The sequence below is a fragment of the Gouania willdenowi genome, chromosome 6 (genome assembly GCF_900634775.1).
Source record: "Gouania willdenowi chromosome 6, fGouWil2.1, whole genome shotgun sequence".
NCBI lineage: Eukaryota > Metazoa > Chordata > Actinopteri > Blenniiformes > Gobiesocidae > Gouania > Gouania willdenowi.
The window spans coordinates 15,554,502-15,578,648 of record NC_041049.1 but is presented as its reverse complement, the minus strand read 5'-3'; the positions used below and the strand labels follow the sequence as shown (position 1 = coordinate 15,578,648).

Sequence of the window (24,147 nt, the reverse complement as noted above, 5' to 3'; positions counted from 1 at the left end):
ATCATGATCTCTCTATGCAGTTTATTTTTACGGTTTAAGTCTGAAGATTGTCGGTTGTAATCCACCCTGTGCACCGAGTGCATCAAATACACCGTGAAATTAAAGGTTATTGCTGAAGCATAATGCAAAATCTCTGCTCAATTTTACTGGAAATGTTTGCAGACTTGGAGAGGGTGCGAAAGAGGGAATTGAAAGCATTTTAACAGACACTGGATTGGTGTGAATGTTTATAAACTGATGCTTTTTTGAGTTTTTGAGTTTGAATTCTCCAAAAGTCTGCTGCTGGACATACTTTAAATGTGTAAATAGTAAAAGATTCTTCATCTGTATTGAAATATTTCACGTATCTAGGGCTTTAAATATTCTATTTAGAAATTATTTATCTTTATTCCTGCGTCACGTTCACATCACTTTACGCTTTTCATTTTTGTTCCAAGTTAATATCTTTCCCTGTTTAGATGACTTTACTGGCTATTGAACGTCCCAAAATCATACCAAACATGCTAAATGCGGTTAATAGAGTCAACTTCTGATATTAATTTAACATTTTAAAATGCTCCAGAGAAGTAACGTAAACTGAAGGGTCAAAAGTACGAGTGCAAGGGCGATGTTAGCCACACTGCTAGACCCTCATTCATCTGTTGTAGGGGTGAAATATGGAAATGTGTGATATTGTTCCAAAAAATTATTTGTAAAACTGCCAAAAAGCGAGTCACCCACACGTTTTGCACGAAATCCCGTGTTGATCGTGTGATTAGAGATGCAGTCCTTCTTGCCTTAACTTGTCATCAGGTAAACTCATCACCTGTTCTCCACTAACACCATGAGCTAAAATTGTTTTCTGTACCAGTGCCTTTTCAGATTTGAATGCAGATTGTTTATCACAACGCATTAAAAACTACACTTCAGATGAAGCTCTGCATGTATTTTCAATCATGGGATAACATGATTACTAGTCTTTTTGTTACATGTAGTGCAAGATTTTGAACAGGATTATGGGGGCAATTAGACATTTGTTGGTTTGTCACACTTTCTAGATATTCAGTCACCCATTTTCCAGTGAAAAGTAGTGTTTAAATGTGTGATATTGTCCCAAAACATGCACTTGAGGCATTTCCGTGTCATGTTGGGGCCAGATTTTAAATAGAGAGATATTTAAAAAGTTGGTTGGTCCTTTATTTCAGAACTTTCACCGTTTTTTCCGTCTGTTTTCCTCGATCACGGAAAATTTGAGGCCTTATTGACCAACAATGGTGTATTCCAGTTGAATATGATCCAATGTAAATTGTAAGTGGTTCTGATTTAGCCCAAGTGTAATTTTCCTCCTAATGCTTAGCTGAATCTCATCTGATAACTTGTTCCTCATGTCTCTGTTTCTCCCCCATTGTCCTTCTTCTCCGTCCTCCACCATGGCTTGGTCGGCGGGTCTGATTTGTGGTTGTGCTTCTTTCTCACCACACAGAAGGCATTAAAGCCAGGCCCCACAAACCCCCTCTGATATGGGAGAGTTCATTAGAGATGTGCCTTTGATGGGCAGCCTTTTCATGTGACTACCGGTTTCCTCAAATACCTTGATGTAGAAGCTTAAGAAGGCATTGTGCAGTAAGCCCTCCTTTTGATGCGACTTATTTAGATCTGCATAGTAAATCAGGGGGGAGTAAATAACCAGCCAGCAGATGGAGGCAAGAAGATAAGGCCCGAGTGAACAATCGCATTTGTATTTTGTTATGATGTTGACAGCAGCTAAAATTCACTAATCTAGAGCCACTGATCTGCATTTCAAAGAAATCTCATTTAGCAGCAGGGAGGATAAAGTTCCTCTCATTGTGTCTATTTTATTGCATTCTTTGCTAATTTATCTGCCCAAAGATTTAACGTGCAGGGCTTGGTTGTAGGGGCCGGAGTCCGTGCGTTGCATAGGGGGTCTTAAATACTGTGAAAGCGGTTACGTCTAGACTGTGAGCTGAGGGTAATTACACGTCTGACCATGAATAGAATGAGTTTGAAGACTCATCTTTCTTCAGGCAGGCCTGAATTGCTCGACTCACACTGATAAGGAGCATTTGGTCCCTACAGAAATACTGCAAGTGACTTTCCATAACGCAGCCCTTTCAACACCATAGATGGTATTTACTTTTAAGATAAAGTTATTGTGTACAATAATCTGACTTGTTAGCATAATGTCCTCTTTCATCGCCTGGGCCTCCTTATTTTTCTGCAGTGTGGAGGTATTTGCAGCATGGGTCTTAAATAGTTTATCTTGACTTAGTGTGTGAGTGCTTTATGTAAATATCAGCCTATAGCATTATTAGGACTTCATGAATACTTGAATGCATTGACCATATTTATAAGTTGATAGAATTTACCAGAGGTTCTATATTTGGCATAAAGACATGCATGCTATTTGTAAATCCCTGTGAATTGGAGGTCACGCAGACTAATAGGGTTTCAGATGCCTTTCCAGTGAATAAAACATGACAAAGCCCACAGGTGTTGACGATGTTCGTCCACCAAATATTTGCAAGAGGGTTATGCTTTAAATATACCCTATGTTTTAACAAAACACAAAGTTCAACTGAAAGAAATGCAATATCAGCAGATTTGATGAAGACCAATGACATGATTCCAGAATCTTTGCGAGCATTGGCAACATGTATTGATATTATTTTGTCAGCTAATTCTGTTTTTATCTTATTTCTTTGTCTTTTTGGGTTGAAATTGCAAGTTGGGGAAAATAATGAAATTTGACGATAAAGATGTTAAAGGTAGAGTAGGTTGATGATTTTGCTGATAAGAATGGAAAAATTCAAACCACCCCTCCGTTGCGCCATTATTTTAAGGCAAAGTTGATCATCATATTTCACTATACGCGTACAACATAGTTTTGTTCCCTGAAGAATCCCTCCTTCCCCTACTTGAACGTATTCATACTTTTGGTACGATATCTCGTTACACTATAAACTGGGATAAGAGTGAATTTATGCCCCTTACAGGAGACTTGAACCCTGCCCTTTTGCATTGTCACAGACAAAATCAAGTACTTAGGAGTTGTTGTCCCTAAAGACCCTAAACTAATTTATAAACGGAATTATTTGAACATGATGGAGAGTCTCAAATCCAATATTGAGGCCTGGTAACTGCAACCGCTGTCTATGTTAGGTCAAGTTAACGCAATCAAAATGATGACACTCCCTAGGTTTCTTTACCTCTTTCAAAATACACCTATATTTTAGCCTAAAGCCTTTATCAAGCTACTAGATTCCAAAAACGGAAATTATTTAAATTTCCTGAAACTTCAGTTTATATTCCTGCTTTTTGCAACCATTCTTTCCCTCCCTCCCCTCACAAATAAAACTTTCAGACTCTGGAAGAATAAAGACATCACCATCACCACCTGTATGTTAATAACACTTTTGTCATTTTTTTTACAATTGAAAGAAAAATTTACACTGCCAGATGCACATTTCTTTAGTTTTCTCCAGATTAGAGATGACATCTGTAAATCTTTTTATAGCACATAACCCTGTTTTCACACAGCATCTAAAGGGAGCATGGGAAAAAGATCTTTGCGTATCAGTTGGTCACGAGACCTGGGAAACCTACCTTAAAAACTTTTATAGTTGTTCAGTAAACTTCAGACACCAACTACTACTTCACAGGCTTCATTACTCCTGCAACAAAATACACTCCTTTACCTGTTTCTCCAACCTGTCCAAAGTGTTAATCAGCCGACGGCACTCTGTGTCACCTATTCTGGTCTTGCCCTAAACTAAACAAGTTCTGGTCAGATATTTGTAATTGCTTCCCTTTTATGTACGACTTTGTCACCAGATCCTTCTACAGCCGACTTTGGCAGAACTCAACACTTGTTGAGCTTGTCTTATTTACAACAAAAAACAATACAATATGGCATGGTTGTGGCAAAGAGGAACATTTTGTTGTTCTGGAAGACTGGAGATAGACCCTTCTTCAGGACCTGGATATAAGAAATGACCAACTTGTAACACATGGAGAGGGTCTGATATAGTGTCTCTCTCTGCTCTTCAACCTTTGATATAACGTGGCAACCATTCTTGTGTTATTTATAAAAAACAAACGGCAAGGAATTTTCTCTCACAAGCATGTTTTGGAAGATTATCAAGCATTTGCTTGCTATTTATCACGTCAACATGTGGTTGAATGCGTAACAGAGACAGAAGTAATGCATTTGCGTCAAAATACCCGGTAGCTACTTGACACAAACTAAACCGTTACCTACATTTTTTTGGACATTATCACACATTCGTTATCACACATTTCCACAATATTTATCCATATTAAATGGGTTGCTGAATGTCTTGCAAGTGTAGCAAACGGACAAACGTGTCAATATTGCGCAAAATTTTGTGCAACGAAATCTTGTGTGATTTGAGCGTGAGAAATATAAAATTAATAACCAGAGTTAACTCAATTAAATCTATTACGTTTGGCATGATTTCAATACGTGTAATACCCAGTAATTATATCCAATCAGGGAAATCCAATAAAGTGGAAACAACAGCAAGTTACGCAGAAATTGATATACTGTGAAACGGAATTGACAGAATTGGAAGAACATTGAAACATAACAGTTGGCAAGTTTTTTTTTTTTTACGGCTGTGCTCTTTAGGATGAGTGCTTTCTGTGCGATTCAGAGCACATTCCTCAGGATTCAGCAGTTACTGGTTACCTGTAGGGGTCTTTGGAATTCTAGGCAAAAGGAGAGAAAGAAGAAAGGAATGAAAGAACTCTTGAGTGGAGCACCCAGGAGATTTTATGCCCCCTGTGACCAGAAATCCACCTCTTACATGCTTCTCAGCACTTTCTCCTTCCTTCCTTTTTGAACGTAATTCTTTAAACGTGAAGTATGTGCAGTAAAAACGTTGTCAGCAATCAGTTGTGGCACTTGTGGTATTGTACTTGCTTGCTGTACTTAGGTGATTAACACAAATAACTGTCAATACTAATGGTCTCTGAATTACAAGGATACCACAGAGCGAACATGGACATGGTGCGTGCTTAGATGCAGACGGCTGAAAGTGAAGCATGTGAGAAATCAGTTGTGTCAGGTTAGCGGTGTGATTTACTCCTTGTTGAGAGCTCGAGCCTTGCAGGCACTGCACCTTTTCACTTTGAAGAGCGTGTGTGAGGTGTGTCTGTGGCACAAACTCTGAGGCTTCACTGCCAAATCCAGGTGCACTTTGTTGTTTTATAACTTTCACCCTCAGCTTATTAAGAAAATACTTATCCAGCACATATTGTTTATACCACTCAAATATGTACCCTGGAAACTGTGTTTAAAGATGACTAATAGCTCATTTTGTTTTCCCACAGGGAGCTGACATTGGTGGACTTGCACCTTTCCTGTGACAGAAAACAACAACTTTCCTTCCTTAGGGTAAGTATTTCAATATGACTCCTTTAGTTTTATATATTCAAAGAGTAACTAAACACAAAACTACTTTTTGTTTAATGAAAACAAAAAAATGTAGTGTGTGAAGTAGTGTTGTTGATTTATTCTTGTCCAACTGTTGATGTTTTGTACGTATCTATATTTGGCATATTTTGTTGTAAAAATGTAAGAGTCACTGTCCTCTATGGCAGTGGTTCCCAACCTTTTCAGACCGCAACCCCCAAAATAAAGGGTCCAGAGACTGGGAACCCCCACTGTACCTGAAGGTAGTTGAACACAGACATGAACATTGAAGAACAGTCACAGGGCCATCTATAAGTGGGAATAAAGGGAGAGCTTTTTGGGGCCCATCCATAAAGTCACCAAAATGATGGTCAATTGTTCTATGAATCTGTGATTGCCACATTTATTTAGAAATAAATTAATAATGATATGTAAATCCTTCTTTTAATCGGTAATAAAATGGGTTGAAAGTGACCAAAAATGGTGAAATGGGTTTTTAAAAACCAAAGAAATTGGTTAAAAGTTGCAAATTACAGTGGCCAAAACAGACAGAAAAAGTGTTAAAAATGATTCAGTGTCAATATTGGCTTAAAAGTAGGAACAATTAGTTTAAACTGGCAAATAATGGGGGATGACAAATCATGAATGTTGTTAAATTGGCAAAAAATAAGCATGAAATATGATTAAAAGAGGTAAAAAGATAATAATGGGTCAACATACAGTTGAAAGTGGTGGAAAGGGTTTAATAAGTGCAGAAAATGTCTTGAAATAAGGCATTGAATTTTGATTGAGAATAGGCAGAAATTGGAGTAATGTAGTAAAAATGTATTAAAAGGAGCAAAAATATGGCAAGAAAAAGTGATGAAAATAGATTAAAATATGGCAAATGTGGTGTAGTTGCAGAAAAAGGTTAAAAATAAGCAAAAATGGGCTCAAATTGTTCAAAGAATATTCTTAGTTTCTTAAAGGCATCTGGCGACCCCTACCCAGTGTCTTGCGACCCCTGGCCATCACAATCAAATTTTGGCTGAGAATGTTGGTTTGTGACATACTCTGTGGCGAGTAGGTTAGATTGAAAGAATTGTGAATAGAGGTATAGTGAATATTGAGCTAGTAGCTAGTAAGCATAGCATAGATTGTTCTTTGGACATTTTATTGTATAGACTGGGCATGTCTTAACCGCTCCAGGAGCCCCGCCCATAAACAATCAATTTTTTCAGCCAAAACCTTACAGTTTGGTTACCCTTCAATGATTTTTTTTTTTTTTTTTGAAAGACAAGGTTCGTAGTTTTTTTTCATCTGTGCCTTTGGTTGGTGTATATGCGCTATTGTCATTCCACACTGGGTGAGTGCAATAGCTACTGGGGGTCAGGTGTGCCCCATTCCTCCTCAAATATAACAAATCTTCATCTTGTCCACTTTGATAGAATCTCCCTCGACTGGTCAGCCACTCAGCTTTGCCTGTTTGGTTTTCACACCCCAAGGGTTTTTCAATCTACCGCTAACTTAGAAGTTATGAGATGCACTGCGGCTGACAAACGTGGGCGAGTGCAGATCTGAAGCTTATTTCTGGGGTTGTTAATGTCTTAGTTGGGATTTGTTGCAGAACAGAACGGAATGATGTGTACAGCGGTTGTACAATCACTCACATTTTAGGGCTTTCCTCCCTTTTCTTTTTTTCAGGATGAAATATGCCCACTCTGCGCCAATAGAAAGACTACGCAGACTGTGAAGTGCGAAGTGGTGAGTGGATGCAGTTTTTATTTGTCTTTGCATGCCTGGCTTTGTGTCTTCTGTGTACATTAGTCCTAACTTTGGCCCAAGATTGGCTTTTAGAGAAATGGCAGAGCAGGAAACGGTATAATCACAAGACTCTAAAAGCCATACTGCAACCTTTTTGAGAAACGCTGATTTGTGGTAAAAATGATGCACTTAATAGCATTCTGTAGTAAAGCATGTTTTTATAATAACAAGAACTTGTTTTCAGTTATCTGGCAAATACCTATTAACATGATCATTTATTCACACATATACAAATATTTCACCCTATCTATTGTCTAAGTAAGTATTTTTTATTGCCAATCATGACCATATACAGCAGCTTTTGGGTAAAGTTGTAATTAACCTAGAATCCATATTAGTCTCTACAGGCTTTGGCCAAGCCAGATTTTGTATTCCTCCCTTAACAAAAATTCAAAACGAGCTCTTTATATATTAGTATTCAGTTAAATCTTCAAAGATGAACTCTTGCAGCATATCTGTTGGCCTAAAAAAGTCTCTCTCATCATTACCAAAAAGCATAATTGGCATACTATTGCAAGCCATACTTACAGTGTAGACACACAGACACACACACACACACAGGAACACTAATATATATATATATACATAAGTCTGCAGCAATTAAGCATATCTTTGGTTCGTTTTAAAAAAGCTGGGGTCTGGGCGCAATAGCCCTCTGCTCACATTTCCAGTTTGGAATTGATTTCTTGTCATAGATCATAGACCTCTTGTGATTCTGGTCTCAATCCTCATATGGTTTTTCTATGAGCGGGCAAACATTGGAATGCCTCCATTGGTCTTTGCCTTTGGCACTCCGATCCATCAAGGGGGCAGAGTCAGAAATCAAAGGGACTGGGATGAGTCCCCATTGGCAGCCTCCTTTGTCTCCATGATTTGGGATTGGTGGAGATGGTGAACACTGTGGGATAGGAGTTTGAGGGTGGATGGAAATCAGGCACTGCACCCCCCCCAGCCACACTCCACCCTCCAACCAACCTAATCTTTATCCACTATTAACCCCTGTGCCCCAGTGTGTGGCTGAGATCGGGGGCCATTGGTCAATCCCCTATTCACTGCCACCCGGAATATTTTAAAGTTAAGCTCTATCGCTTAACAAAAAAAGTCTTACTCATCAAAGGTTTACTTTCCCCTGCTCTCCCTCTTCTTCTTCCTTCGGCTTGCCGTCCTGAGGATCTGCTGCCATTTGGCATGCCGCCCTCTCTCTATGGTCTACTGTTTTGGCACAAGGGAAGTTAGAAACTTTCTCAAGTTTTCATATTTTGATTTTATGAAGTTTAGTTTAAGGTCAAACTTTGAGACTAGAATTGTGAGTTTTGATTGTTTAGAACAAACATGGGCAACTGGCGGCCACTTACGGCCCTCTGGCAGCCCCCAAACACTCGAAATGAAACCCAAAACACACAGCAAACTGTAGAAATACACAAGAGAGCTTTAAAAGGTATACACATTTACAAAAAAACACAAAAGGACAATAATAAACCAAAGGAAATGAAAAATACACAAAATATACACAAACTTACTCCATAAACGCAGAAAACGATTATACAAAATGACAACAAAAATACACATAGAATCCAATAATACACAAAATGACTCCATAACCACACTAAAACAACACAAAAAACATGCTGAATTAAAGAAAAATATACAAAATCAAAACCAAAATACACAAAATCTAAGAAAAATTAACACAATTACAACAAAAACACACAAATTCTGGGAAAAATAAACAAAATTACAACAAAAACACACAAAATTACACAAACATTCACAGCACCCTGCAAAAATACACAAAATTACTTAAATAAACTATACACATTTATAGAAAAATGCACAAAAGGACAACAATAACAAACAAAGGAAAATTGAAAAATACACAAAAAGTCGACAAATATACACAAACTTCCCCCATAAACACACAAAACAACTACAGACAAATAACTGACAATTGTACAAAATGAAAACAAAAATACACTTAGCAACTGGAAATACACAAAATGACTCCATAACCACACTAAAGCAACACAGAAACATGCTGAATAAAAGAAAAATATACATAATCAAAACCAAAATAGACAAAATCTAAGAAAAATGGACAAAATTACAACAAAAATACACAAAATCTGGGAAAAAACCCCAAAATTACAACAAAAAATCCCAAATTACAGAATATTAGACAAAATTATAACAAATACACAAAAACCCGACAGTAAAAAATACGCACAAATCCCTTTGTTTGTTTCTTAATTGTATGATCACGTAACCCTTTATTCTAAAGTTGCCCATCAGTGGTTTAGAATATCTTTAAAATTTCCAACATGATGGTAATAGTCATTTCTTTCTTGATTTGAACAAAACCAGTTGATGTCCTGACAGCTGTTCTCCGTGACTGTTCAGGTATTGCATTAGTCTATAACTGATGTGTGAGAAATTGATTGTCAGGATAGAAAAACAAGGGAAGGTGTTGGTGTGGGAATGGAGTGATGGATAATGTTCACACTGCACAGTTGCCATGAGATTAGAGTACGGTAGGGTAGGTGAAGGAGCCTCAGAAAGAATCAGCTGTGCCATCATTAGTCAGTAATGGACAATGAATTAGTTCACTGGATCTAATGACAGCCATTAATATTCTATATTTCCTTTCCTTGTTTTTCATGTTTGTTTTTCAGAAAAATACAGCTAAAGAAAGCTCATTTGTCCTATTCGATGAGATGATGCGCTCGCTTAATACCTTTAAGAAAAACAGCAGGCATCCATTCCAGTGTTGCTATTGTTATTCTTTCCCTGCAAGTTAATTGGAGAAATCTTGGGTGCGGAAGCTTGGCCCCCGTGGCATCTCTCCAAAAGTCTGAGATTATTTTGAAATCCAACCTGAGGCAGGCATGACATCAGAGAGGCCTGACATTAGTTTGAACTCCCTATTTCAGGTGGGAAGAATTATGAGTGGCTTTGCTCGCAGGTGACGGCGTCCAGTGAATCAGCCGCACACACTCTTAAATTCTTCTTAACGCTGATTGTCCTGACAGATTGAACTCTGGTGTTATCACCAAACTGTCACGCAGCGTCAGTTCCCTGCCTCCACACATAGCCCCAAGTTTATGTTAGTCTTTCATGATGTTTTATAAGGATATCATTATGTTGACATGAGCCAAACTCCACTATTATGCCTTCCTGATGAGTTGTATTTATTTAAACGCCTGCACACTGTCACAGAAATATACCTTGAGATTCCCAAAAGTTCCCTCTGCTCCTCAATCAACAATATTAGTTTACAAAAGGACCATTTCCAATTTTGTAGTGGAAAAAAAAAAAAAAAAAAAAAAAAAAAAATATATATATATATATATATATATATATATATATATATATATATATATATATATATATGTATTTACAATTTTTATACAAAAAAAAAAGATAATAAGTGGATTTTGAGTATTCAGACTGAATTAAAGGAATTGGGTTGTATTGTTTGTTTGTTTTTTTTGCAATCATGTATCTTTTACTTTACTTTAGTGGCAATAAGCAAAGCATATATACTATGTGTGTGTGTGTATATATATATATATATATATAAAAACCAAACACCGCCTGTATATATCTATATTCTTACAGAATAATAATGTGCTTAAAGGAACTGTAGTTGTTTTTTTTATTGTTGTTTGTTTTTTTGGAATCATTCATTTGTTTACTTAAGTGGAAAGCCAAGTTTTTATTTATATATATATATATATAACTCTAACCGTTTTTAATAAAAATCATATGATATAAGTGTGAGAAGGAGTAGCAGCAGGAGCAGAATCATATCTTACAAAAAATCAGGAATCTGACTTCCTAACCACAAACTGAAATCCTAGACAGCAAAGCTACCTGTTTGGGGAAGAGTTGGACAGAATGTGTGTGCGTGTGCATGGTGGGGAGAAGCAGTCACACACTCACACACAGCATGCTCGATTTGGGTCAAAGCGCTGACAGACAGTGGAATGTGAAAGTGTGTATGTTGACAAACTCCGCTGCACTGTGAATGGGGTTTGTGATTACACCTCATCATGCGTGTTGCATCGCTCCTGTCCCCGACCCCTCCATCCATCCATCCATCCATCCCTCTCTCTCTCTCTCTCTCTCTCTCTCTCTCTCTCTCTCTCTCTCTCTCTCTCTCTCTCTCTCTCTCCCTCTCCCTCTCCCCCTACACTTCACTTCCCTCACACTTCCCATTGCTCCCGCCTCCCTCTCTCACCGCTGTGCCTCTTGGGCAATCATGTGGTCACACAACCTGACTCCTCGCTGCTTAAGAGTGCAGTTGACAAAAACAGCCCGAGGCCCGTCATGTGGAAAAGATTCAGTCGGCACACAGCACACATCTGCACCCGTCTCACCACTAAAAACTCTGCACTTTCCCTGCCGGAGTAAGTCCAGCAGCACACCAGGGTGTTTCCTCGCTCTGCTCACCTGCAAAGGAAACATGGCAGTTGAGCCGACTCTTTTTTGTGTGTGTGTGTTTGCAACTTTGCAGGTAGGGTGCGTGTAGGGCTGGGCAATATATTGAGATTCAAGATATATCCAGTTTTCTATTTTGGTGACATAGAAAATGACGATATCAATATACATACGCCAAAAGTGGCACATATTGTGCAGCTGTTTGTTAATAAATGTTCCAGTCCCATTGTGTATTTTTGTACTCCTTTTGTGTATTTTTCGGGTATGTATGTTGTTCTTGGATTTTTGTTGTCCAATAGTGTATTTTTTCTCCTTTTATTGTCCTTTTGTTTATTATTATGTTCTTTTATGTATTTCCGTTTCCTCGTTGTGCATTTTTTTTCTTTTTGTTGTTCTTTTGTGTATTTCTTGTTTGTTTGTACAGTTTTGTAGGTTTTTTGTATATTTTTGCTCTTTTACTTATTTTGGTTGTCCCATTGTGCTTTTTTTTTTTCTCTTTTTGTGTCCTTTTGTGTATTTCTCTGTTTTTACATTTTTGTAAGGTGTTTTTATTGTGTATTTTGTTGTCCTATTAAGTATTTGTCTTGTTTTTTTGTGTATTTATCTGTTAATTTGTGTTTTTGTAGTAATTTTGTGGATTTTTTTGCCGTCATTTTGTGCATTTACTTTTGGGGCCACTAGATGCCTAAGTTTGTGATACACGCACAAGTTCTATTTTTATTTTTACCATTCTTAATGCACTTAATGTTATTTTAGCCTGTGTGACATTTTGCATCAGCAAATTTAACCCAGAATTGTCTTTCTGATAAGACTTTATTTTATTTGAATTAAAATGATCAAGATGTATATTGTATATTGCCATTTTGAAAAAAAAATAATATATATATATTGAGAGATGAATTTTGGCCCATATCGCACAGCCCTAGGTGCATGGATGCAGTATTGAGCTCAAAGCTCAGCCCTAAGAGGTGCAGGCAGTTTCTCTTTGTTAGCTGAGTTGCGCTGCTCTGCTCTTGTCATGTAACATAACGCAGACGGTCAGTCTGAGCTCTTAGCTGTCAGTCATCATGGTGATCCTAGCCTGTTCAGCTGCTCACCCGTGTTTATTGGACAAGACCTAAAAACATTTTTTCTCCCTTCCTGTTTTCCTTCTCACCACTCTCTTGCTTTCCCTTTTTATTTTATTTTATTTTTTTTCCTATTTGTCTCCTTCCATCTTTCTCAAAGTCTGTCTTTTATTTAAACAATACAAATCTTTTTTTTGATTTAGATTCACTTTTATTATTTTAATCTCCTTGAGTTCCACTGCTCCTAACTTTCTCATTGTCTGTATTTATTCAGTATTATTAGGGGAGCTCTTTGTCAGGCATTGGATTTAAAGCTGCACTGTCGTTTAAGCTGCAGTGTTCATCTCTTTTCCCCACCTGGCTGATCACACACACACACACACACACACACACACACACACACACACACACAAACCCCCAGACACCACTGCTAGATGGCTGAGTGATACTTGTGTCTCAAAGTTGCTAATGTTCACTGAAGCATTATATTGTAGATAGAGTAAATAAACTATGTGACCAAGGGACAGGTTTCTGGAATGGACAGCGGTGATCTAATGGACAACTCATCACACAGACAGAGCTTGCAAAGGCTTTCTCTCTTTGACTCACTACTACCCTATCCTCCACATGCATTCAGCCAATGGATGGAAACATGTCGCTGATGCTGAGGAACCACTAAGGAACTGGTCTGGCTCAGGAATTTCACAAGTGAAAGGGTTTTTTTTTAGGTGTTCTCTAGAAAAGTAGCAATAGCATGCTAGGCGTTGCACTTAAGTACTGGAGTTCCCAAAGTGGGTTATGGGTAAAAATAAAAATTGGAAACTAGAGTATAAATCAACCAGCAGTCAGGAGCCTCCATGCATTGCCTCAAATTCCACATTAGCCGATATAAGACTATCCACGGTGACAGAGAAATAATCTCACCAAAATAAGCACAAATATGACGAAAGCTACATGGCTTTACTGATTTACATTTTTTACAGATTAGTGTTCTTTTTTTTAATTATACATTATTCTTCAACAGGATGGCTACAATTTAGAGACACATTTTACTGTTGGGCTACATTGTATGTGACATTCCATCAGTGGTCATGAATCCTTTTTAATATCAAAAAATGTTTGGTGTCTCTGGACTTTTTTTTTTGTAAAATTAGGTTTCGATGAATGTTTGCAGTTTGTTGCTGCCAGGATTAGTGCAATTTTCTTTTTCATTATAAATTACTAGACATTTCAGGGCACCTCATTTTTATTCCTGATGACCCCAAGGTTGAAAAACACTACATTACATTATTATGTTTTATAAGTGTGCAGCGGTAGGGGGTACGTTGCTTCAGGTTAAATGTCTGAAGGTGTACGGGACTGTGAGAAGTTTGGGAACCACTGACTTATCCAATACATTAGTGAAGGCCATGGCCCGGGGCCCCTTGGTTGGTAGTGAAGTAGCAACACTGGAGCCATTAGGTCTAGAGCTGGGTAATACATTGAGTTTTTCTATTTTAGCGATATAGTTAATTAAATATCACCTATATATAGTTTATAGCTTTTTTTGTATAAAAATACTCGTTTTAGGAGCCACTGCTTTCACTACTTCTCAGCACAGCATAAAAAACACAGTTAGATGGATTGCTGAGTGTGTCCTAACTCAGACCCTCCTCTAAAAAAACACACACACACAATACAGAACTCACTCACACATGCTGTCCCTTAGAGGAGAAAAAGCCAGAAGTGGTGCATATTGTGTAGCTGTTTGGTAATAAATGTGCCTGTGTGGCATTTTTGACTTTCTGGTCAGACTTTATTTGAATTGAAAATATTGATATTTATATAATATATTGCCATTTTGAGAAAAAGTATCGAGAAATGAGTTTTGGTCCATAGAGCGCAGCCCTAATTAGGTCTCATTTGCATAATAAAATGCAAATTTTGAATAAAAAAAAGCCACTAGTGTAAGATTTTGTAAATGATTTAAAGCTGCTTGGAATGAACATTTCTTATCAAAGACATAGTTTAGGACCATCAAAAATCAAGATTTAAAAGGATTTAAAAAAAAAAAGATTTACAACAATAAAAATGGAGCTCCATAGTGTGTTTTGATCTCCACTATAAACACTCCATTTATTGACATTGTTGGAAATGTTTCACCCATTGCATTGTGGGATGTGGAGTCCCGTAGGTCAATGCAGAGAAGTGTTTTTTACCAAAAACTTTGCCGAAGTGATTTCCCAACACATTTCTTGTTTTGTCACGGACTGAAGGCTGTGACAGATGTTTATTTTGGGGATTACAGGAAAAGATACAAATTCAACCAAATTTCAATGAGGTGATGTCGCGACAAAAATAGTGTTGAGCGAATCTCTGTCCTGTTTTATGGCAAACGCAAGAAGGGATTTAGTTAAAAAAAAACTAAACTTCTAACATCTGTTTGTGGAACTCCACATCCCACAATGCAATGCGCAAAGCCTTTTTGACAATGTCAATAAGAATGTTTACAATAAAGATTGAAACAAACTTTTGGCAGCAATTTCAATCTTTTACATCTTTTATCCAAAGCAAATTATCTTTGGCTTATTGATCTATGAGGCCTATATTATGTCTCTCTGATGAAAAGCCATAACATGTATAGTTTGAAAAGTGATAAATATTGAATTTAATACCATCTCAACACCATTTTTCACTCATCTGTTTTGAGTTCAGTTGGTCCAAAAATGATTTTGCTTTCCAAATGGTTGGGAGCTTCTTTGAGTTCACAAATCATGGCTAGTGTGAAGTGTTAAGGTGTGATGAAGGTCTATCTTATATAACCAGAAGCCTTTTTACCTTAGCTTTTGTCATTAAATGCTTTACTTTTAAACTTTGACTCCTCACTTTTTTATTCATGCGTATAGTCCAATATCTTTCCACTCCATTTGATTCCAATTGTTTCTGGAACTTTACCTAGGTTAGTGTGCATACTTGGTAAAAGGTTATTTTTGGCTGTGTGGTTTTAAACCAGTGTCTATACCGAATGATCCCTCAGAGTGCTCGTGAAGCAGTAAAGCTGCTCATCAAAAGAACTTTTGCATTCGTATTTCCACCTTGTATTATAAAAAAAACCCGCTTGTATTCACTGTAGTTTAATTCTGTGCTGTAAAGTGGTATATGTGACATGGTAATACATTTGCATTGTGCCCAATGATAAATACTCTATTAGGTCTTAGTCACTCCAGTGCTTCTGAATGTGTCCGAACCCCTCCTGTATTGTCAAAGGCACGGGGGTCATTCAAAAACTGCTTCCCTTCTTGCCTTTTGTCCAACATTTCTGCGCGGGTGATAGTTTTCTCATTTATTTAGTGAATAGTCAGCGAGTGAAGGAGAAAAAGCATTTTACATTATGGAAATGATGGAATGGGTTATAATCTCCCGCATATTCATCACAGCAGACATTGGACCCTTGTGATACCGTCTTCCATTTAGCCATTGTTCCTGTTCTCTTTGGGTGTACTTTTCCCCGTCAGTGGAACGAGGCCGACTTTAATCCCGTCTCTCTTTGAAGTGACAATGTTTACGAGCTAGCATTCAATAAGAAGCCAAAAGCACGACATGCATCTCTTTGTCAGGAAGTCTCAGGTTAACGTGTCAAAGCTCTCTACATAAACGTGTGGTAAACCTTCTGAGGGCAACAGGAAGTTCAACAAGGTGAGTGGGTGGTTTAGTGTTTGGTTTAGAAATCTCTGGACACACTGTTCTTTCCTTTTTCACCTTTACATGCTATGCTAAGCGAAAAGATCCTTGATTTCTGATATATATTTACAACTTTGCACTTACTATTTAATTGTGATGGAACTCAAACAAGTGCATTTGTCTTGAAAGTAAAGAAAATGGTTTTAAGCGGTGGTGTTTCTTTGTTTTTTCTGCCACTTCCCTGCTTTCCTTTCAGTCTCGACACCATTAGAGATTAGCGCCGACACTATCATTAGTGTGTTTTTTTTTTTTTTTCCTGTAATGGACGTTTTTCAAGCCACCACGGTCAACCCCCATTCACACGTCTCCAGAACAAGAAATGAAAAAACAATGGTTGCCACCTGCAGCGACCCCTCCTGATGCACAGTCAGTTAAATGGTTTGTAAGACGTTTAATTACCAAATGGTATAATCGTTATTCATCTCATCATTAGATGTTTGATATTAAGTGAATTGGCTCCCCTGGGCCCCGGTGTTTCACAGATCAATAGATTCAGATGGAGCCTGAATGGCTTGTGGTGGGGGGTTGGTGGGCAGTCAAAACACTTCTAAATGCTACTGATATGAACACATGCATTGTTTCTGTGATGTACAGTGGTGACATTGCCTCATTTATTTACGTAATTAGCTTTTATATAGGTTTAATTATGCTAATTTCTCAGTGCACAGGAATGGCAGCACGTCACTCCTTTTTTTCAATGGATTTCCAGCTCCTGGGTTTATTTTGACGGTGAAAGGACATTAAACAATGGAGAAGGTTACGGCACCACAGAGTTCCCATCAGGAGAGTGCTTACGTTTGCACTTTGGGACACTTTGTTGGTATCAAGCGTTGTTTGAAGGCATTGTGGAGATTGCTAATGCGTGTACATCTCAGAGGCCCACTAGCCCGCAGCTTGATATCGCCTGTATTCCCAATGCGAATATGGCTGAGTGGTGATCGGGGACTTGCTGCACCAGAAGCTGCTATTCACTGCAGCAGGCACTACTAGCCTGAGTTAATTGTCCATTATCTGCTATTATCTAAGCGTCCCCTCCCTCCCTCTCTGTCCTTTATTCTCCCTCACTCATGATTCCAGCCAACACCTCCACCTTTTACTCGCTCAGAATGCTGTGTCCACTGTTTGTTTTTTTTCCTAGCGTCTCTAGCAACCTAAAGGATCCAAGTATTGGCTCCGGAGCCTTTGTTCTGACTCCAACAGGATCTTAAAAATCGAATGGGAAGTGCATTGCTTAAATCCAATTTAATCCTCAAGAGTTTTTAAATTTGTCCAAAATGGAAAACTAGTATTGTAATAATAAAGCAATGCAATGAGCAAAACACGTTTTTAAATTGGGAATTAATTATTCTGAAATAAGTAATTCAGAATTAAAGTATTTTGCTTCGTGTTTACATGGAAATAGTAATTCCGAATTGAGGTTTACATGGAAAACAGTTTTATTTGTCTTTATTCAATTCGCTTTAGGTCTGGGGGTTGGGAAGGGTTCTGATTGGACAGGGGGCGAACGTGACTATTCACGTCTATCAGGAAAAAACACACAATAAATCTTTTATCTTCCGTAACAACATAGAAGACCACATAATAGGAACTATTTTCACTTTTATTTTAATTGTAGTTTTGAAGCCTCAGCTAGACAATAACATACAGTTTCACTTTGGTCCGCTGAGGAGGAGATAGGAAATAATATCCGGAAAATAAAGCCCAGTAAAACCATTGCAATGATAAACTTACTGATATTACTACCTGTGACAGAGTAAACATACTGAATGTATCGCGACTGGATGAGCATGCGCAGAACGACTGGAAATAACTTAAAGCTAAATTAAGCGTTTAGAAGATCAAGGGATTATTTAATTCGGAATAAACCAGCCACCTAATTCAGATTTAAGTTTAATTTTGAATTACCATTTTCATTCCGAATTAGGTGTTTACAAGGTCAGTTTAAAGAGGAATTAACTTTTATTCTGAATTAAAGTGGAATTAAAGCTCCCATGCCATTGTGATGTATGTGTAATGTTTTGCTATGTGGTGATCAGCAGTAAAGTATTAAAAGTATTTTTTCATTCTGAACACCATTACTCAGGAGATCAGATATTTTCTTGTCAGATGACACATTTAATGGACTCAGGTGTTTGAGGAATCCTCAGAATTTTCACTTGATGGCACTGTTTTCCTTTTTGCTCTGACTGAAGCCATGGGGCATGTTTTATGTATGACTGGCACAATGTGAGAGGCCCCGCTGTGCCACAGACACAAGCGTCTTCCTCTCCCGTCCTGTCCTGGGAGAGGAAAAGGCAGGAATGCTGGCATCTAGTTAATATTTGCAGGCTTGAATCACCTTGAGTTACAATAGATTTTTTGTTTGTTTTTCTTTAACTTTGTTTATCCTAAAGTTGTTGGAAAACTTAAAGTGATTAAATCAGTTGTTCATTTGAATTCAAGATGGAAATTAAGAAGGATCTTTAAAAACGTTACTCCCAATCACACACAAATTGTGAAAGTCTCCTGCTTTTTTCAAACACATTTATTGTCTTTGAATCTGAACCGCAACGAAAAGCAGCTGAAAAAAACAATTTGTCATGTGTGCATTAGCTTTACAGTTTTTTCTTAAATAGAAGAAAAGGAAGAAAAATAAGATTGGATGAACTGTGAGAGCAAGTCAGAGTCAAGATCATATTAAGTGCTCCCGAAGTAAATAGTTGAGCATTAAACGTTGATCTGCTGTGAGCAGCCAGTAAAGATGCAATATATCAAATATAGAGCTTGCATTTCAGCATCGTGAGAATCATAAATAAAGGTGGCCACTATAATTGAGGCTCGTGCATGGGGAACTCAGCTGGAGATGAGAAATGGAAATCTGTGTACTGGTAAATAGATAATCACACAAAAGTAATTGAGGTTTTCAAACCCCAATCTAGTCTGCCAGCGTGAGCTCGTTTGCATGTTAATCACGTCAGTGATTTCTCTTCATCACAGGGAAGTCTGCGCACACTTCCATAACCAGCTTTTAATTGCATTTAAAATGTCACAGAGGTGGAACACATGTAATTTAGCCAGAACTGTGTCCAGATTAATGGGTACTACTGAGACGCTCCATTGGACAAGCTTGGATATGAGAGAGGCTGTCCATTGTTTGGGTCTTTATTAGAGGTGCCTGTGTCCTCTTGTCTCACCATGATACCTCTTTAAAGACATAGACAAAGACCAAATTAATAAATGGTAAATAAAGTAAAATAAATCTGACAATGAGTGATTAAAATGAAAGGGGATTCCTAAACTGAAACGACCAGGTGAGGTAAAGTGTTGGTTTTCCAATGGTGAACAAATGGGAGGGTAAGTTTACTTTCTTTCATCACCAGGTGGTTTTTGGTGTATGAATTACTGGAATGATGTTTCCATAACACTACTTATGGCACTCCAGAGAGGAGAAACCTGCAAAACAGACCTATTTAATTTTTCATTGAGGTGCACCATCAGGAGCAATAAGCCAATATTCCTCTTCTCCTTTTCCAGATGCCTTCTCCACCACTGTATCATACCTCTTACTTCCCCCTCAGTAAGAAAAAGTTCTGCTGAGACCTACATGAAAGGAAGGAACTGTTGAAATGTTAATTTTACCATCTGCTGTCAAGGCCTGCTACCTTTTTGTGTGCGTGCGACCACAAGCGTGTCTGTGTGTGTGTGTGTGATTTTTTTTTTTTTTTTTTCCTCCTCCTCCGTTATTTCCCAGTAGTTCTGTTCTGTTTCATGCATTTTCTGTTATTTTGGCCGTTTGAAGTTGCGGGGTTCTGTGAGCGGCAGCGAGCGTGGCTTTAACTGCCTGGAAAATACAATGCCACATGTTGGTTGGTGGAGGCTGCCCCATTGGATTCCGGTTAGAAATCCAGTCCCTCCTTGTAACCACGTGTCTTATTCCAGTCCCAAGGTTCCAATTGTTCCTCCAATGCCCACCTCCGGTACACGGCCTCATGCCGGCTCAGGTTTGCCCTTCCGTTTTCTGCTTTCTGAGTGTGCAACGTCCTTTGGGACCTTTTAACACTGTTTGTCTAAATGCCATGAGTTTTAATTGTATTTAAAAGACCCTCCAAACACGTATTTCTATTTAACAAAAAATAAAATCCCCCAGTGCACATTATTGCAATAAGTTTTCTTGTAAGCTCGACAAACTCCGAAAATCCAGGCAGAAAGTGAAAATCCCGAGAACTGACTCCCTCCCTTTATTTGTCCTGTCTTCTCATCATAAATTTTTGACACTTTTAAAAGCAGAAGTATATTGCCAAGTTTGCTGTGAAGCATCTGCCAAATGGATAGATTCCATTGTGCGATTTGATAGTTGGCAATTAGGGTGAGACATCCTGTGTGCAGAGTTGCTTAGCATTTTCCTTGGCCGGGACCAGATTGTTTAGTCTGCTCTCATTGTGAGCTGTTTCTGAGCTGCAGTTGACGGTTGTTTGCAGAGCAGGGGGAAAATGTGAGAGGGGCCAGTGCTTTTTCTCTATTTATTTATTTTCCCCGTCCTTGGAGCTGGAATCTGATTTGTGCTTATGTTTCTCTATTCTCTCTGAGCGGTTTTTAAGTGTGGCTGCTGAAATGTAGACTCTGTATGACCTCACTGCGCAGCCTGTGTTTCATTAATGACCAGCCCTGTGGTTTGGGGAGAGAAATATTTTTCATATGACACCACCTTGCATTAGTGCAGAGCGGCAGCTGTACAACCACAAAAACCATCCAATTTTGTGGCTTTGAAAGGTGTAAAAAGTTCAGCTCCCTATAGAAACCCGTGCATGTATAATTAGGCGTCATGTACGTTGCAGAGCATGTATGTGTGTCAGGTAACGGAACTAATGAAGGCTAGAACAAACAGAAAAACCCAAAGAAACTCTCGCCTGCTAATTAAACGTTTGTCTTTCGTTCTCTTTAACATAAATAGTGGAGATATAGTTCAGAGTGAGATGTTGACGTACTTTTAAGACTTGACATAATACGCCTTCAAGAAGCCACCTAAAACAACAACTCAAATCTTCACGCGTAGCATGGTAATAGCTTAATTAATCAGTAATAAATATTTTATTGTAGTGTAGTTTAGGCTCCAAAGGTCCGTTTTCCTAAGTTAAACATCTGGGATTAAAAGCATTTCTTAATGATTTACTATTCCTTCATATCAATGTTAATTTTGTTGACTAATATGTTGGTCATAGATTTGTTCAACTGCATTTTTTTTTTGAAGTTAAAAAAACAAGATCATGACTAATTAAAAAAAAATAATGTAAATGAAAACTAGATTAAAATATATTGGTATTTTTGTTTACTATAGAAAAACTAAACTATAGGGTTCACGTGGGACAATAAACAATCAGAACTAAGTTTCTTTTTTGGAAGGTATCCAATCAAAACTGCATTTGTTATATGGTAGGCGGGACAAGCCAGTAAGTGATCCAATAGGAAGCAAACTGATTGTGGACATTAGACTGTCTGTGTGTATAAATACAAAACATTGATAGCATCCCATATTAGGTTGATTAATGTAATATTACATTTTATGCTTTTTTTTTTTTAGTTGATTATATATGTGACAGATTCTGTCAACTAAAATTTTAATGTCATTTAGTTGCTTAAAACTGAAATAGTCCTGATGGCTAAGTTTATTTATAGATCACATTTAACAGCAACTTAGGTTTGACCAAAGTGCTGCACAATAAAATACCAGTATTTAAAAGAGCATTTATAATAAAAACAAGACATGGTGTTAAAAGCCACAGCAAATAGATGTGTTTTTAAAACAGAAGAGGCCTCTCTTATATTTAACTCTCTATATTTTAGTCAAAAGACTATGGCTGAAACTCAATTAAAATGAACACTGCTTGAATCATGCATCAATTATGTAGACACTTTGTAGTAAACCTCTAATACCTTCTCTGAACCAAGCACAGACACAAGTTCCCTTTAACTCCATCAGGAAACTGTCCCACCCTAAAACAAAACTCTGCTTCTTTTAACTTCTCATGCTTCCGTCATAAAAAGAAAACAGCAACTTATTGTAATTCATTTGTGAATTATCAGATAACTTTTAGGTGCAATCCTCTGTGCCTAAAGGCAGGAGGTGGAACAGGGAGAGACTGAGGTTAGCCGCCAAGCTTCAGTGAGAGTGAACAAAGGAGCAGATTACCTAATAGTCCTGCTATGTATTTGAAGTAGGAGCCTTGCTGTTTGTTTAGGGAAGTTCTGGGATGGACGTGCTGGGAGACATCTCACAGACAGGCAGCTGATGGGTAACTTTTAAGCTGTCAGAAACATCCTCCTGTGCCATTTGTCTTCTTGACTCGATGGCAACAGGCTTCAGCAGGAGCAATGCACGATACATAGAGAAAGTTGTTGCTCTCTCTCTCTCTCTCTCTCTCTCTCTCTCTCACTCTCTCAGTGTGTGTGTGTGTGTGTGTGTGTGTGTGTGTGTGGCCTTGCTTCCTTTGTGTAAACACGTCATTGTTTTTAAAGGCTTGACAAGCTACTTCAGCCTGCTCCACTAATTAATTTTAGGGTCCACTGTTACGGGGCATTAAAATGAGTTTGTTCCTCATTATTAGCATATATCATTGAACAATTTCATTTTCTTTTCTTTTTTTTTTTGTATGTCCAGTAAAAATGAATCCAGTCATGGTAGAAACACTATCAACAATATATAAACTACTTAATTACTTGTTCTATCTTTTCTACCATGTATGAATATATATCTTTATTACTTTTTAAATTATTATATTTATTGTCATTATACTTTTCTTAGTTTTGTTTTGTTCTTTGCTTGAAATGTGTTTCTTTTTTCTGCGTGGCATCCAGTGTGGACAGTAGGGGTGTCCCGATCCGATATTGATATCGGATATCGGTCTGTTATTAGCCTGAAAACAAATATCGGATTCAAATTTTTTTTTTTTTTTTTTTCCAAATTCATTTTTTTATTTATTTTATTCACTTGTAGAATACAGTAGATATTATGTTGAAGGTTAAAATGTATGTAACCAATCTGTTAATAATAAATGGGTCAGTTTCTACTGTTGCTGACTATTGTTCTCTGTTTAAGTAACTAACATCACTTGATCGAGCCTTTTCTAACATTCTACACTACAAAGTAAGTCATTATTATTTTTGTATTAAAGAAAAAAATAAAATAAATAAATAAAAAACATGTATGATTCATGCTGATATCGAATCAATATCGGCATCGGCCGATATGCAAGGCTGCAATATCGGTATATTGGAAATGAAAAAGTTGTATCGGGACATCCTTAGTGAACAACAATGTAAGAATTTTATTGTCCTGGGAAACATGTTTCTTTACTGTGCACATGATGATAAACGCTTTGCATCTGGGAGTAATTTTTTTTTTAATTTGTTGCATCAATATTCTAAATCAGAGATTTTTCCACTTTTATGACAGTGGAGGCCACAAAATTGTGATTATCTACTCGGAGGGCCACATTATCAATATTCATGTGGGCATTAAGAATAATTATGACCAATCTGAGCTTTAACACAGGAAAGAACAATGAGGTTTTTTGTGTTTTTGAAGTCATTTTTTATGTGCTTTTGTGTATTTTTCTGTAATTTTGTATTTTTGCAGTCATTTGTTGTTTTAGTTTTTTCTATGTAATTTTTCCTAGAATTATTTTGTGCATTTACTTTGGGGGCCGTACA

The 24,147-nt window shown here is 37.6% G+C and overlaps 1 protein-coding gene across 2 annotated transcripts in view; it reads left to right on the top strand.

The window, feature by feature from the left end:
* LOC114464400 (forkhead box protein P2-like) overlaps positions 1-24,147 on the top strand; it is a 111,905-nt gene that overhangs the window by 6,642 nt on the left and 81,116 nt on the right. For both annotated transcript variants that reach the window (XM_028448523.1, XM_028448528.1), the window contains exons 2-3: positions 5,353-5,416; positions 7,118-7,177. The gene's annotated coding sequence lies outside the window, so the exon portion shown is untranslated. The remainder of the gene's footprint in view (positions 1-5,352; positions 5,417-7,117; positions 7,178-24,147) is intronic.